Genomic DNA, 12,201 nt, shown 5'->3' with positions numbered 1-12,201 from the left:
CATATGTGCACATGTAAATATGTGTGTAAAATAATTGCCAAGATACTGAGTCAGGTTAGTGCCATCAAGTCATGTTGGAGCTTATGCTTTTTCATACTCCCACTTATGTACGGGGTGAAGGCTCTGTTCTCTGTTACCTAGGAGCTGTGAGCTTTATTATTGCAGCTGTCCATGTGGAGCTGTCAATATAGGAAGGAAGTGAAAGTTATTACTTCAAAGGATCCATGGTCAATACGCAAAAATGTTGTTCTTAGAAAACCTACACTTTGAGATAAAACAGAAGAAGAATTCATATGTGGCTGCCCCAACAAACAAAACAGGTTGATCTTTGGCCAATTAGAGTCTATAAGAACAGTGTCTTGGCCTCAGTATTTTGATTGATCCTCAGCAATGAATGTACTCGGGACTTTACAGTTCCCTGATAGTAACCAAGCATTTCTCCTGCCAGGGAGATTTAGGCCAGGCCAGATCCTTTTATTACTGCTATGTGCAACACCTCTTTTCAGTTTAACTCCATCTCTTTCCTTCCCCAGTTGAGAGGCTCTCTAATGCTCAAATATGGTTTGAAAGTAAAAAAAAAAAAATTCTGAATATTAATTGTTACTGTACAATCTATTTCTCCATAAAGTGAAATCTGAGTTGATCTGTGAGAAATGACCCTGCTAAATAATAAACTTAAGAGTTAGCAGGTGCAAATCAATTGGGAGGAAGAGATGGAAATAGATAGAATGTAAAATTGGGTCATGGAAGTGAATTGTTGGAGTTGCTACTGAATAAGAGATGCACTGCTCATTGTAGGCCTCGTCATTCTGCTTGTGATCATTCTGGACATTTATGCTTTTATTTTTTGAAGGATTTGAATATTTTCAATACTGAGGATGACTTTCAGTTACAGGAAGAGAATTGTCTTTTGGTTTTTTTTGTGTTTTTTTTTAATTTATTAGGATAATTATAACTGAGCACTGATGCATTAATTGAATTGTGACCAAAAAAACTGTATTCCTCTGAAGTTTTGTCTTCCTGTAGGATACACACTGTGAATTTTTAACACAAAAATAATTTAACACAAGCAAATTTTATCTAGAATTTAAATGAGGATTTGTTGGGGTGCCTGGGTGGCTCAGTCAGTTAAGCGGCCGACTTTGGCTCAGGTCATGATCTCGCAGTCCGTGAGTTCGAGCCCCGCGTTGGCTCTGTGCTGACAGCTCAGAGCTTGGAGCCTGTTTCAGATTCTGTGTCTCCCTCTCTCTGACCCTCCCCTGTTCATGCTCTGTCTCTCCCTGTCTCAAAAATAAACGTTAAAAATAATTCTTTTTAAATAAGTGAGGATTTGTTTCAACTAAGTTGGTAACACAAGATGCACGTTTAAATTTTTTTTTAATGTTTATTTCTGAGGCAGAGAGAGACTGAGCATGAGTGGGGGAGGGGCAGAGAGAGAGGGAGACACAGAATCCAAAGCAGGATCCAGGCTCTGAGCTGTCAGCACAGAGCCTGATGCAGGGCTCGAACCCACAAACTCAGAGATCATGACCTGAGCCGAAGTCAGATGCTTAACTGACTGAGCCACCCAGGTGCCCCAAGATACACATTTTAAATAAACTATACGTCTCACTATACTCAGTGTTATTCTGGGCCATATATTATAACAAAGAAGGAACTTTGTATAAACCATATCATTTAATATCATAACAGTATTAACTAAAATGATATTTGGCCTCATAAATATCCCCTAGCTTCACAAACCAACATTGGACATGATTTGATAATTTGAGATAGATGATCTCACACACACACCCATACACACACACATTTATGTTTCCCTTTGACTTTTTATATAAGCTTGTGGGCTGGTCAAGTTTGAGAAGTAAAATGGCAGAATTTAGTTCCTTTGAGGACTACTTCTTAGACTTTGAATTATTTAAGAAAAAGGAAATATAAACCTATTTGGATTACTATGTTTTTAACCTGAGAATAACCTCCCCACCCAACACCACCAAATAAACCAGAGATTGACTTACAGGTTTGTAGATATTTATATATGGATACAGATGTATATAAATTCACTGATAGGATCAGTGGGAATAGCTTTCAGTGCCTTGCCTATGATTTTAACCTGGAATGGCATTTTCCTTTCTGATATGAATATATATTATTGAGGTTAGGATCTTAGTCAAACTCTTAGTTTTATAGTGCTATTAATTTTAAAAGTTGATTTATTATATGGCCAGATATTCTCATAATAGGACCACTGTTGACAAATTATCCACAACCAAACATGAACCACAGAATTAAAGCATAAAATTATTATTGCTAGTTCCATCTAAACAAAGCAATTGCTTTTGAAATTAGCGTTGTGAGTCATATAATAAAAGACACACGAGTTATTGTTTTGACTTATAAGCATTTTGTTCATAAAAACTGATTACAATAATTATGCAAAAATGGAAATAGGAGCTTAGCATTTAGCTTTATTTTCTAATTAACTCTATGATTTATTACATCACCCAACTCTCTTACACAGCTGGTGGTCAAGGAATTTCCAGAGAAAATGGCTTTGTTTAAGACACAGGATTGGAGGGGTGCCTGGATGGCTCAGTCTGTTAAGCCTTTGGCTCTTGTTTTCTGCTCAGGTCATGATCTCATGGTTCGTGTGATGGAGCCTTGCATCAGGCTCATGGAGCCTACTTGGGATTCTCTGTCTGCCCCTTTGCCATTACTCATGCTCTCTCTCCTTCCCTCTCTCTCTCAAAATAAATAAGTAAACTTAAAAAAAAAAGACACAGTACTGAAAAACACTTTAGATTTACTTCAACCAAAATGGTAGGAAAACTGCATACAAAAACAGCTCCTGGGTTCTGATGTCATATCGGAAATGTGGAGAATTGGATAGTGTTCCCTCTTACTTTACAATAAGAAAAACACCTTGAAAAACTGCAAGTTCACAATGTTCCCATCAGATAATGAAAGCTGCAAAGGGAAAAAAATTAAAATAAAATCAGGAATGTTGGAAGCATTCTCAGGGAGAAACAAGATCCAGGAATTTGCTTACTTGAGACATAAAATATTGAACGGAGCGTAAGCTGGTAAAAAGGATCATCTAGAAGATTTTAACTGATTGTTAACATCCGAGTGCGGGTGAGCATGAAAGCTGTAAGCCACATGGGACAAATATGTTCACACGCCTTTATAAGCTTTTCCTCCACACACCCCACCAGATACATACAGAGATGATTGGAGATGAGATATATATATTTTTGTTTTTTCTTAAGAAAGCTTCCCTGATGGTGCTGTCTGGGGAGTGAAAAAGCATGCACTGACTAATGGTCACCTATTCTCATCTTCTCTGTTTCCTTATGGGAACCCAATGCAGTTGTGAGAGAATAAGGCCCTTACCCAAGGACAAAACACATACTCAGCCCAACATTAGCTCTGGAGGAGGGGCATGGACCTTTGTGAAGGCCTCACATCTGGGACTTGTGTTTATAGAGTACCTAACTAGAATTGCAGCTTAACCAGAACTTCAGAGAATGACCCCCACCTCTCTAGCTCCTGACCACCACACTAACAAGATTTGAGTAAAAATAAAAGTGGAATATATTTAGGAAAGATGTGAGAGATCTGTTCGGCTGAGCAGCACAGAGTGGAGAATAAATGTGAAATTTCATGTAGGAAAAGAGCAAAGCTAGAATTGACAGTGAAACTATTAAATCCTACTTAGCAAAGGCAGAAGGCTGTCCTTAAAAATCTTTCTTGCAGACTCTTTAATTCATCAATTATATGTACTTTGAACAGAAAGAGTATTAGATAAATAATTGCACTCTGTTAGCTCAGAAATAACAGGGACAAAAATAAAGGGGGGGAGGCGGGAATTAATGAAGTTTCTCCAAGGGGAAATCAAGTGACCACTTTTACCTCATAGGGTCCAATTTCTCTAAGTAGTTAAGGAAATCTTGAAAGTTTTTGATTGATATGCCCTATGACACCTGGCATCTATCCTAACACTCTTACTCAACTTCTCCCTGGGAGCCAGCAACTATCATATGCTGGGTACCTGTAATAACCATCAAACATTTTGTATGTCCCAGCCCAACTGTTACCATCAGACCTTTAACTGAGAAACATTCTTTCCTCCTTTGTGACATCACATCCACTAACTAAACAGGGTGGTGTAGGGGATTTACTGTAAAACAGATGCTCTCCTGATGGCCTACTCCTGAACATTCCTGAGGACTCTCATAATCAGGTCATAGATAATTTAAACATTGATTTACTTGTATTCTTAATGGAAGTTGAAAGTCTAAGGAGTAATCATATTTCTGGGCATAAATTATGCTGGTTTTCCAACGTATTTGGACTGAACCAAATATTCAGACCAAACCCTGCTAACATCTACTTGCATCCTTCCCTCTAACACCAGAAACAAAAGAGCACCAAAATCGATGCAATGAAAATCTAATAGAGAGATTAGTCATTGGATACCTTGTACTTTTCCTTATAATGCTTGTATTGTCTGGGGTAAAAAAATCCAAAGGTCAGAGATATATATTTATTCAGAATCTCAGCAGTATAAATGTAATAATCATTTCCTACTTACCTATAGTACCAAATCCAAATATTCCCTTATCTTTAGTGTACCATAAGGCTGCATATTTCATAGCTATAAGTCTGTTTTCTGTTCTTTTAGCATCGTTTTTTTAGTCAAAGAGTCATTTCTTTCCTTCCTCCTGGGAAAGCCAAAGTCCTCAACGAGGATTTCAAGAGTATTTCCAATATTTTATTTTTTATCTCATGTATCAATTATCTTTTGTTGTACTCTAAAATTCACTCAAGCTCTGGAACCAATTCTATCTATCTATTTATTGTTTTATCTCTAGTAGGCTATACACTTTCTGAAGAGAAGTTAGTATTTTGTTAAAGTTTATTCTTTGGAACATAATTTATCCCAAAGAGAGATATTTCTCACTCCTGAAAAATTGTAACACGTCAGAAATTTCCTAGGTTTATAACTAAGAGATCACACAGATGATTCCTAAGTCTCACTGGAAGGCAATGTGTTCCAAGGGTGTTCATTTCCTATTGCTGCACAACGAATTAGCACAAATGTAGGTGCTTAAATCAACATACACATATGTCACAATGCCCATGGGTCAGAAGTCCAGACAAGGCTAGATGGGCCCTTTGCTCATGACTTTGAGAACTGAAATCAAGACATTAGCCACATTACAGTTCTCTTCTGAAGCTTGAGGTGCTCCTCCCAGCTCATTAGGTTATTGACAGAATTTAGTTCCTTGTGGTTTTCGCATTGAGGTCCTCTGCTTTTAAAAGCTGCTACTACCCACTGGCAGCTCTACATCCTACTTCTCTTCTTCCAAAGAAGAAGGGAAGCTTATGACTCCTTAAACACTGTTTCTTAAGTATCTAATAGATTTATTAAAACACCCATTAAAAAGTTTATTACAATATCCCTAGACATCTAGATTTAATCGTGTTTGTTAATTAAATCTTAAGATGAAAACCAGAAAATATCAGGCAGGATACATTGTAACAGATCTCAGTTCACCACTAGAATATGACTACTTCCCAGAGGCAAAAATATGCCCAAGTGACAGAATTTGTTGTGGTCCCAATAGCTTCCTGGCTAGGTAAAAAGAAGAGGATTTATATGTACACAATAGTAGAAAAAATTTTGGGATGGTTTATCATTTCAGAAAGCTTTAGAGAAAATAAAAGTGCTTAACCTAAGAAAGGATCCTAATTTAGAATGGTCAGCAAATTGTAGGCATTTAATAGCTCTAATGGTTTTCAATAAACTGGCTATTTTCAAGATAGAAGTCCCTTCAAAAAGATATTAAAGCAAAAGAAAATGCCCTGGTTGATCATTATGCCAAACAGCCTGTCCTCACCAAAATCTCACTTCTCTCTCTCTCTCCCTCTCTCTCTCTCTCTTTCTCTCTCTCTCTCTCTCTCTCTCTCTCTCTCTCACACACACACACACATCAATGCAGAAATTCAAAAAGAATATTATAAAATATTATACACTGCCATCCTTTTGTTCCAGAGTTACAAAAAGACATTTGTTAATGGCTGCTTGTGACCTCAAATGAAATCTTGAAAAAATTTTACATGTCACTACCCACGCATTTAGGACAAATTGCTCACTGTACTCAATCAACATTAGTGAAGAAACAGACTTCATTGCCTATTGTTGATGAGTGATGCCAAAAATGTACGATACTGTTGACAAACCTGTGAGGAAATTTTAACCAAAAACAGATCATTGGGTGGTCCCCAATAATTGATATTCAGTTGGCAGTACAAAAACTTACTGGCTATTATCCAAAAAGCTAGACAAGTATGTGTTACTTTGTTAAATGGTTATCTACCTTAAGATTAGTAGCTGGGGACATCATCCATTTTCTCCCATCACTTTTAACTCTCAAAAGAAGAGTTAAATGAATTCAAGAATGAGATAAACTAGGTGTGCCTGGGTGCCTCAGTTGGTTTAGGGTCTGACTTCGGTTCAGGTCATGATCTCATAGTGAGTTTGAGCTCCTCGTTGGGCTCTGTGCTGACAGTCAGAGCCTGGAGCCTGCTTCGGAATCTGCGTCTCCCTCCATCTCTGCCCCTCTTCTGCTTGCACTTTGTCTCTCACTCTCTCTTTCAAAAAAAATAATAATAAAATAAACAAGATAAACTAGACCTTAATTTTAGGAAGCAAATCCTAACCACTTAAAGGAAATTCTGGATTTTTGTTTTCTGTTCAAGCCTATTCACTTCATTTTTAAATAAAAGAACCTGAAATAGGGTGGATTCTACATGCTGTGGTTCAGAGACTAGACAGGGAGAGCTAGACAATGCCACCAACTCTTGGCCAAAATTATTACTTAATTGGACAGAAGCAGTAGTTCAGAATAGACCCATTTTAGATATAATACTGACTTTTGAGAGTGAATATATGTAATTTTAGGAGAAGACTATAGTGCTTGCATGCCTAGAGGTTTCTCTGGCATTTTTATTTTATTTTATTTTACTTTATTTTACTTATTTTTATTTATTTATTTTTATTTATTTATTATTTTTTAAATGAAATTTATTGCCAAATTGGTTTCCATACAATACCCAGTGCTCATCCCAACAGGTGCCCTCCTCAATGCCCATCACCCACTTCCCCCTCCCTCCCACCTCCATCAACCCTCAGTTTATTCTCAGTTTCTAAGAGTCTCTTATGATTTGGCTCCCTGCCTCCCTGGTTTTTTTTTCCTTCCCCTCCCCCATGGTCTTCTGTTAAGTTTCTCAGGATCCACATAGGAGTGAAAACGTATGGTATCTGTCTTTCTCTGTATGACTTATTTCACTTAGCATAACACTCCAGTTCCATCCATGTTGCTACAAAGTAGTATTCCATTGTGTATATAAACCACAATTTCTTTATCCATTCATCAGTTGATGGACATTTAGGTTCTTCCCATAGTTTGCCTATTGTTGAAAGTGCTGCTATAAACATTGGGGTACAAGTGCCCCTATGCATCAGCACTCCTGTATCCCTTGGGTAAATTCCTAGCAGTGCTATTGCTGGGTCACAGGGTAGATCTATTTTTTAATTTTTTGAGGAACCTCCACACTGTTTTCCAGAGCGGCTGCACCAGTTTGCATTCCCACCAACAGTGCAAGAGGGTTCCTGTTTCTCCATATCCTCTCTAGCATCTATAGTCTCCTGATTTGTTCATTTTAGCCACTCTGATTGGCGTAAGGTGGTATCTCAGTGTGGTTTTAATTTGTATTTCCCTGATGAAGAGTGACATTGAACATCTTTTCATGTGCCTGTTGGCCATCCGGATGTCTTCTTTAGAGAAGTGTCTATTCATGTTTTCTGCCCATTTCTTCACTGGGTTATTTGTTTTTCAGGTGTGAAGTTTGGTGAGTTCTTTATAGATTTTGGATACTAGCCCTTTGTCCGATATGTCATTTGCAAATATCTTTTCCCATTCCGTTGGTTGCCTTTTAGTTTTGTTGATTGTTTCCTTTGCTGTGCAGAAGCTTTTTATCTTCATGAGGTCCCAATAGCTCATTTTTGCTTTTAATTCCCTTGCCTTTGGAGATGTGTCAAGTAAGAAATTGCTGTAGCTGAGGGCAGAGAGGTCTTTCCTGCTTTCTCCTCTAGGGTTTTGATGGTTTCCTGTCTCACATTCAGGTCCTTTATCCATTTTGAGTTTAATTTTGTGAATGATGTAAGAAAGTGGTCTAGTTTCAATCTTCTGCATGTTGCTGTCCAGTTCTCCCAGCACCATTTGTTAAAGAGACTGTCTTTTTTCCATTGGATGTTCTTTCCTGCTTTGTCAAAGATTAGTTGGCCATATGTTTGTGGGTCTAGTTCTGGGGTTTCTATTTTATTCCATTGTTCTATATGTCTGTTTTTGTGCCAATACCATGCTGTCTTGATGATTACAGCTTTGTAGTAGAGGCTAAAGTCTGGGATTGTGATGCCTCCCGCTTTGGTCTTCTTCTTTAATATTACTTTGGCCATTTGGGGTCTTTTGTGGTTCCATACAAATTTTACGATTGCTTGCTCTAGCTTCGAGAAGAATGCTGGTGCAATTTTGATTGGGATTGCATTGAATGTGTAGATAGCTTTGGGTAGTATTGACATTTTAACAATATTTATTCTTCCAATCCATGAGCATGGAATGTTTTTCCATTTCTTTATGTCTTCTTCAATTTCCTTCATAAGCTTTTTATAGTTTTCAGCACACAGATCTTTTACATCTTTGGTTAGATTTATTCCTAGGTATTTTATGCTTCTTGGTGCAATTGTGAATGGGATCAGTTTCTTTATTTGTCTTTCTGTTGCTTCATTATTAGTGTATAAGAATGCAACTGATTTCTATACATTAATTTTGTATCCTGCGACTTTGCTGAATTTATGTATCAGTTCTAACAGACTTTTGGTGAAGTCTACCGGATTTTCCATGTATAATATTATGTCATCTGTAAAGTGTGAAAGCTTGACTTCATCTTTGCCAATTTTGATGCCTTTGATTTCCTTTTGTTGTCTGATTGCTGATGCTAGAACTTCCAACACTATGTTAAACAACAGCGGTGAGAGTGGACATCCCTGTTGTGTTCCTGATTCAGGGGGAAAGCTCTCAGTTTTTCCCCATTGAGAATGATATTGGCTGTGGGCTTTTCATGAATGGCTTTTATGATGTTTAAGTATGTTCCTTCTATCCCGACTTTCTTGAGGGTTTTTATTAACAAAGGATGCTGAATTTTTGTCAAATGCTTTTTCTGCATCGATTGACAGGATCATATGGTTCTGTTCTTTTCTTTTATTAATGTGATGTATCACATTGATTGATTTGCTAATGTTGAACCAGCCCTGCAGCCCAGGAATGAATCCCACTTTATCATGATGAACAATTCTTTTTGTATGCTGTGAATTTGATTTGCTAGTATCTTATTGAGAATTTTTGCATCCATATTCATCAGGGATATTGACCTGTAGTTCTCTTTTTTTGCTGGGTCTCTGTCTGGTTTGGGAATCAAAGTAATGCTGACTTCATAGAATGAGTCTGGAAGTTGTCCTTCCCTTTCTATTTTTTGGAATAGCTTGAGAAGTATAGGTATTATCTCTGCTATAAATGTCTGGTAGAGTTCCCCTGGGAAGTGATCTGGTCCTGGACTCTTATTTGTTGAGAGATTTTTGATAACTGATTCAATATCTTGCTGGTTATGGGTCTGTTCAAGTTTTCTGTTTCTTCTTGTTTGAGTTTTGGAAGCGTGTGGGTGCTTAGGAATTTGTCCATTTCTTCCAGGTTGTCCAGTTTGTTGGTATATAACTTTTCATAATATTCCCTGATAATTGCTTGTATTTCTGAGGGATTGGTTGTCATAATTCCATTCTCATTCATGATTTTATCTATTTGGGTCATCTCCCTTTTCTTTTTGAGAAGCCTGGCTAGAGGTTTATCAATTTTGTTTTTCAAAAACCATCTCTTGGTTTCATTGATCTGCTCTACAGTGTTTTTAGATTCTATGTTGTTTATTTCTGCTCTGATCTTTACTATTTCTCTTCTTCCGCTGGGTTTAGGCTGTCTTTGCTGTTCTGCTTCTATTTCCTTTAGGTGTGCTGTTAGATTTTGTATTTGGGATTTTTCTTGTTTCTTGAGATGGGCCTGGATTGCAAAGTATTTTCCTCTCAGGTCTTCCTTCACTGCATCCCAAAGCGTTTGGATGGTTGTATTTTCATTTTCATTTGTTTCCATATATTTTTTAATTTCTTCTCTAATTACACGGTTGACCCATTCATTCTTAGAAGGGTGTTCTTTAACCTCCATGCTTTTGGAGGTTTTCCAGACTTTTCCCTGTGGTTGATTTCAAGCTTCATAGCATTGTGGTCTGAAAGTGTGCATGGTATGATCTCCTTTATACTTGTGAAGGGCTGTTTTGTGACCCAGTATGTGATGTCTCTTGGAGAATGTTGCATGTGCACTCAAGAAGAAAGTATATTCTGTTGCTTTGGGATGCAGAGTTCTAAATATATGTCAAGTCCATCTGATCTAATGTTATCATTCAGGGTCCTTGTTTCTTTATTGATCCTGTGTCTAGATGATCTGTCTATTGTTGTAAGTGGAATATTAAAGTCCCCTGCAATTACCACATTCTTATCAATAAGGTTGCTTATGTTTGTGAGCTATTGTTTTATATATTTGGGTGCTCCCATATTTGGCACATAGACTTTTATAATTGTTAGCTCTTCCTGATGGATAGAGCTGTAATTATTATATAATGCCCTTCTTCATCTCTTGTTACAGCCTTTAATTTAAAGTCTTGTTTGTCTTATATAACTATGGCTACTCCAGCTTTCTTTTGACTTCCAGTCGCATGATAGTTAGCTCTCCATCCCCTCACTTTCAATCTGAAGGTTTCCTCAGATCTAAAATGAGTCTCTAGTAGACAGCAAATAGATGGGTCTTGTTATTTTATCCATTCTGATACCCTATGTCTTTTGGTTGGAGCATTTAGTCCATTTACATTCAGTGTTATTATAGAAAGATATGGGTTTAGAGTCTTTGTGATGTCTGTAGGTTTCATGCTTGTAGTGATGTCTCTGGTACTTTGTGGTCCTTGCAACATTTCACTCACAGAATCCCCCTTAGGATTTCTTGTAGGGCTGGTTCAGTGGTGATGAATTCCTTCAGTTTTTGTTTGTTTGGGAAGACCTTTATCTCTCCTTCTATTCTGAATGACAGACTTGCTGGATAAAGGATTCTTGGCTGCATATTTTTTTCTGTTCATCACATTGAAGATTTCCTGCCATTCCTTTCTGGCCTGGCAAGTTTCAGTAGATAGGTCTGCCACTAGTCTTATCGGTCTCCCTTTAAATGTTAGAGTGTGTTTATCCTTAGCTGCTTTCAGAATTTTCTCTTTATCCTTGTATTTTGCCAGTTTCACTATGATATGTCATGCAGAAGATCGATTCAAGTTACATCTGAAGGGCGTTCTCTGTGCCTCTTTGATTTCAATGCCTTTTTCCTTCCCCCGATCAGGGAAGTTCTCAGCTATGATTTGTTCAAGTATACCTTCAGCCCCTTTCTCTCTCTCTTCTTCTTCTGGAATTCCTAGGAAACATATATTGTTCCATTTGATTGCATCACTTAGTTCTCTAATTCTTCCCTCATGGTCCTGGATGTTTTTATCTCTCTTTTTCTCAGCTTCCTCTTTTTCCATAATTTTATCTCTAATTCACCCATTCTCTCCTCTGCCTCTTCAATCCGTGCTGTGGCTGCCTCCATTTTATTTTGTACCTCATCTATAGCTTTTTTTAGCTCCTCATGACTATTTCTTAGTCCCTTGATCTGTGTAGCAATAGATTCTCTGCTGTCCTCTATGCTTTTTTCAAGCCCAGAGATTAATTTTATTACTAATATTCTAAATTTTTGTTCTGTTATATTGCTTAAATAGTTTTTGATCAATTTGTTAGCTGTCGCTACTTCCTGGAGTTTCTTTTGAGGAGAATTTTTCTGTTTTGTCATTGGGTAGTCCCTGCAGTGGCTCCAAACTGCAGGGCCCTTCCCCTGTGCTGTCTATAGAAACTTGTGTTGTCGGGCGGGGCCACAGTCAGACCAATGTCTTCCCCCAGCCCAACACTGGGGCCACAGTCAAACTGGTGTGTACCTTATCTTCCCCTCTCCCAGGGGCTGG

At 37.7% G+C, this 12,201-nt stretch overlaps 1 protein-coding gene across 4 annotated transcripts in view; it reads left to right on the top strand.

Moving 5' to 3' along the window:
• The first annotated feature begins 3,873 nt into the window (after positions 1-3,873).
• Positions 3,874-12,201, top strand: part of ADAM29 (ADAM metallopeptidase domain 29) — a 76,084-nt gene continuing 67,756 nt past the window's right edge. For 2 of the 4 annotated variants that reach the window (XM_015073160.3, XM_053216699.1), the window contains exon 1: positions 4,123-4,243. The gene's annotated coding sequence lies outside the window, so the exon portion shown is untranslated. Of the gene's footprint in view, positions 4,244-12,201 lie in introns of all 4 variants that reach the window. The other 2 variants (XR_008296026.1, XM_027069285.2) reach the window with 2 other exon arrangements.

This window comes from Acinonyx jubatus, chromosome B1 (assembly GCF_027475565.1).
Source record: "Acinonyx jubatus isolate Ajub_Pintada_27869175 chromosome B1, VMU_Ajub_asm_v1.0, whole genome shotgun sequence".
Lineage (NCBI taxonomy): Eukaryota > Metazoa > Chordata > Mammalia > Carnivora > Felidae > Acinonyx > Acinonyx jubatus.
This window is presented reverse-complemented; position numbering and strand designations above follow the sequence as displayed.